Source organism: Chrysochloris asiatica, unplaced genomic scaffold (assembly GCF_000296735.1).
Source record: "Chrysochloris asiatica unplaced genomic scaffold, ChrAsi1.0 scaffold00421, whole genome shotgun sequence".
NCBI classification, from domain to species: domain Eukaryota; kingdom Metazoa; phylum Chordata; class Mammalia; order Afrosoricida; family Chrysochloridae; genus Chrysochloris; species Chrysochloris asiatica.
Genome location: NW_006408939.1, coordinates 1,243,805 through 1,249,009, shown reverse-complemented (window position 1 = coordinate 1,249,009; position 5,205 = coordinate 1,243,805). Strand labels below are relative to the sequence as shown.

Here is a 5,205-nt window from a genome sequence, read left to right as displayed (position 1 = left end):
AAGGTTCTAATTATTGATCATATATATTGGGTGGGAAAAAGAGTTAGCATGTGCTTTTCACATCAGGAGGAAAAGAACAATGGTACCCTTAAATTGAAAAAATATTGATTCAAAATAAATTGGGGGCAAGATGGCTGTTGTGGGGTCCATGAGGCTGGGGGGTAAGGTGGGGGCAGCCATTGGATGGATCATGCTAAGCACTACTGACTTCACATCTGTCAACTGCCCCTATTTGACTGGGTCGCCTGGGGATCCTAACCAGCAGCCCTACTGCCATTCCCAACAGCACCGTGGAGACAGGGTCCCTGTTATGCCTGGAGGCTGCGGAGCGAGCGGTGCCTAGCTCAGCAGGAGGCATCCAGTCCATACTGACTCAAAGTGCTCTATGCACAAAGCACTTCCGGGTCCTGTGCCAATCTCACAATTGGTGCTATGTTTGAGCCCATTCTTATGCCACTATACCAATTCATCTCGCTGGTGGGAAGGGGGTCCCTTTTTTTTCTCTGACCTCTACTTTACCAAGCATCATGTCGGTCTGCAGGGACTGGTCCCTCCTGACAATACATCTGAACTATGAGAGATGAGGTTTTCTCATCCGCTTCCAAGGGGCATTCAGGGCTGGGTTATGATGCTTAGAAGCCTGAGCTGCCCAAGGCAGGCGTAGAGTAGACCAAGAATGACGTGCTGGATGGCGGGGTCGAGCCCCGCACCCACATGCTGGAGCTGGTCAAGCAGGCCATTGAAGCTGTATGCACCGTGGTTGAGTTGGTGCAGCAGCACTACCAGGAGCTTCTGGGCACGGCCCAGGCTCCCAGTACCTGCAAGGCCTTCGCCCTGGTGCCCCGTGGCCCTGGTGCCCCAAGTGCCCACTGGGGCCAACAGGACATCTTCTCGTTCTTGAATTACCACCCTGGGGGCCGTGGCCTGCTAAACCCTGACACAGTTTGATGAATGTGACCTACACCTATGGATGCAGTAGCTCAAAAGAGGTAACAAATCTTTACAGCAAGGATCATTCCTATTCCCTCCATACACGGAGTAGACAGGGATGGGCTGCTTGGACATTGGCTACCCAAAATGGGGGGAGGGGGGCTACAAAGGCAAGAAGTGACTGGCTTACAAACTTTCAAGAGGGAGCCTAGATCCAGAGGCTGTGGAGGAATGTAGAATCTCCACTGAGTAGTATTCAATCTGTCTGGGCAGGCTGATGAAAGGAGATGGGGATAGGTCTCTTGTGATACAAGAGTGAATAATTGTTATCAGGACCGATTGTGAGGGTTGGAAATATAAAGGTAGACATTTTGTAGCAAAAGAAGGGGAATATTTGACTTTGCAGTCTAGGAGTGGAGGTCCCTGGGACCATCAGGGGAGAAGATCAGAGTACGGGACCCAACCCAGAGAAACAGTGACACCAGAGATGGAGACAGAGACAATGACGTGGAGAGATGGAGTGGCTGGGAACTCTAGACCCAGAGAGGGAGAGGGGCTGTGTGCTGATGACCAGGGGCAGGCTTTCAGGGTACACATACCCTTTGGTTGTTTGATAATGTATGGAGGGGATTGTAACCATGGCAATGAAATGATATAGGATAGGATGAATGTAAAGCTAATGTTCTTCCATATGGACTATCACATAATTCACAATAAAACATTAAAAAAACAAAAAATATCTCCGGGACCTGGTCCCCAGTGCCTTGCCTGCTCTCACCCTGTAGGTGGTGCTGGGGGGGCAGGTTGGCCACCCAAACCAGCTTCTCACTCAGCCACCTGACAATCCCCTCCGTGGAGGACCTGAAAGGGACCACACAGCATGGCCGCCTAAGGGGACTACCTGCTCACCAGGGAGCAGCTCAGGAAGAATGGCTATCCTTTCCCCTACTGCAAGTGGCCTGGTGGCGCAGTTCTTTTCAAGTCTGAGAAGAGGCTCAAGGATGCTCCCTGTAGGATCTGCTGTAGGTGTGGTGCTGAGTAACTCGTGTTGTCCTTGGGCCTGTGTCTGTGTGAAGGAGTGCTGCTACCACTGGTGTCCGCTCTGGCAGCACCGTGTGGCTGGATATTGGGAGACTCAGTACACGTGCTCCTCGGCCGCCATCGGCTACACAGGTTGTGAGGGCTTGAAGCAACAAGGAGCACCTTGAAGGGTTTGTGAGGACCTTTGAAAGGAACTTCCAGAAGATTCTTACCCTGGAGTCTACACCCTTGACTGTGAGATGTATTACACTACATATGGCTTGGAGCTGACTTGTATCACTTGTGGTAGACTCAGACATTCAGGTGGTCTACGACACTTCGTTCGACAAGCCTGATGATGAGATGGACTACAACACCAGGTTCTATGGGGTGACTAAGGCCGATCTGGCAGGCTTGAGCATCTCGCTGTGGGACATGCAGGCAATCCTGCTGAGCATGCTCAGCGCTGACACCATCTTCATTGGCCACAGCCTGGAGAACGACCTGCTGGCCTTGAAGGTCATCTTATAGCACCATGATGAATGGACATAGCTGTGCTCTTCCTTCACAGCCTCGGCCTCTGGTACAAGCGTTCCCCATGGAACCTCATAGCCAATTACCTCAGACAGATCATCCAGGACAACGTGGACTGACAGCTCCAGCAAAGACACCAGTGCTTGAATGCACCTGGTGATGTGGAAGATCTGTGAAGACTCCGAGACCAGAGATGAGCTCACCAACCACCCCACCCTGGTCTCAGCCAGCCCACAGGGCCTCAACCAAAACAGTGCTATAAATCCTGAGAGTTCACTCTGTCCACCACCTTGCCATGCCACAGAGACTCAGCCATGCCCCGGCCCCAGAGAACAGACCTGGCTGTCTGTACTGGCCACTGACCAGGGCAGACCCACCTGCCCTGCACCGTCCCAGCCAGGTCCTTACTCTGCTCAGCACCATCACCCCCTCCCCACCTGACTCTCTCTTTTTATGTGAAGTGGGGAGGGGCGGTTTATCCAGAGTTTGTTTGAGACAGGGGTTGTCTTTTTTTAATTTTGTATTGTTATTTTTATTACTTTTAATTTAAACTCAATTACTGACTTGCACAGTCATGCCCTGCCCTCCTGCCTAGAGCAGCAACCTGGGTGTGGGCGTGGGATGTTCCAGAGACCCAGGGTCCAGGAGTGGTCACCTGCACTTCTAAAGCTTCTGACTGCTGGACAGGCATCCTCACATGGGAAAGGACCTTCCTGGGCCTCCCATCCCTCCAGCCCATCTAGGCCCCACCAGCCTCCAACACTGTCTTCCAGTGCCCTGTTTTCCCCACAGTTCCTGCAGTGCCCCGTCTCCCCACACTCCCTGGGCAGGAACAGAATAACGTTTGTATGAATTTTAAAAAATAAAAATATAAATTTGGGCCTGACTGTTTGGGAAATTTACTCTGAAAAATAATGTTTCTAATATTTTCTTGTTAATCTGATGTGGGACAATTAAACAAGAAGCTAGTTCACAATTCAAAATACAGAATGCTCAGACAATTTAATAAATGTGAAGTAGACATATGAAAGGAACCCAATTATGAGAAGGAACACTTCCAACCTAGGCTAAGTAATACCAAGATAACTGAATCATTTGAAAGACTATAAATAGCAAATCATTTAATGTCAATGTACATTGATTTATTTGTCTACTTTGGAAACTTTCCCCTGCTATTGTTTTACGGCCATGGTCTAAATAATTACAAGAATTTACTGCCTTGTGGAGTCCTGGTGTGGCACTGGCAGTTAATGTGCCAGACTGCAAAGCCGTTTGAACTGTAAGGTTGGCGGTTCAAGCTCACCAGCTGCTCCTCGGAAACCGTATTCAGGGTCACTATGGGTGAGAACCAACTCAATGGCAATTAACAACAACAACTACCTTGTACTCCCGTATATTTTGTCAAATGTTGTAATTCTTCCTTACATATTTAAACATTTGTTGACAAATGACACAATTCTATTTTACATTTATTTTTTCTAAGTATAACATTATTTACTTATATACCTCACAAATGCTATTCCTTGTTGCTTTTTTTAATTGAAAAAAATTTAACTTTTCTCATTTACACATTCAGTGATTGATTAAATTCCATTTTAATCTAAAGCCCTTTGAGGGGTTTCAGGATAACACCATGGATTTGTTCACAAGTAACCTAAGAAAAATAGTCTTTGATGTCATAGAGGGATTATTAGACACATTGGGATTTGTAGCACCGATCCAATCAAGAATTGCAATTACAGCATCATCTGAGTATCTCTACATGCCAGCACCTCAAGCTCTTTATTCCCACAAGATCAGTACAACTTTGATTACTTGCAATTCATTGCTCTGGTATACTTGATTAGCACATAAATAATTTTGTTCCATTGATCAGCCTGAGTTTTATTCTTCATCATTAAAGACCCATATTTAATTATAAACTTACTCTTTTTTTAAAGTTATGAATGCCAAATTTTCTATAGACTGTTTATAGTTTATTAAAATCATTCCAAACTAAAGTCACTACTCCTCCCCCACCTCATGGAGAGCTGCAATTCAGAAACTTACATCATAAAAATCAAAATATATCTGCTCAAATTTTCTATAACATTTTTGTTATATACATTCTTATCTTTGTATTGACAAGTTTATATGAATATGCATATCATTAATCTCATTCCAGTTAAGTAAATCTAATATTTAGTGGTTATTCTTCTACATCATGAATTTGTCCCAAAAGTCAAATAATACTACATCCATATTGTCACCTTTCTGTTCCATTTTATTTCATGACTGGTTTATTTTCCTTCTTAAAGTATTAAAACTTTAAGGTAAAAATATATGTGACTCTATCTCCACACCCATTCACATGCCTAAGTAACCCTTGTTGTTGTTAGGTGCCATGGAATCAGTACTGCCTCATAGTGACTCTATGCACAAGACGAAACATTGCCTAGTCTGGACCAACCTCTCAATTGTTTGAGCCCATTGATGCTGCCACTGTGTCAGTCGATGTTGCTGGCGGCTTCTTCGTATTCTCCAAGCCTCAAAGTTACCAAACATCATATCCTTCTCCAGTGACTGGTCCCCCTGATGATATGTCCAAAGTATGAGAGAGGAAGTTTGACCATCCTGGGTTCCAACACTCTGGCTGTACTTCCAAAATAGATCTGTTTGTTCTTTTGGAAGTACATGGTACGTTAATATTTTTCTCCAACTCTTTAACTCAAATGCAGCAAT

The 5,205-nt window shown here is 45.7% G+C and overlaps 1 pseudogene; it reads left to right on the top strand.

Annotated features, from left to right (window-relative positions):
- Positions 1 to 714: 714 nt before the first annotated feature.
- On the top strand, positions 715 to 2,925 carry LOC102832103 (annotated as a pseudogene).
- The last annotated feature ends 2,280 nt before the right edge of the window (positions 2,926 to 5,205 follow it).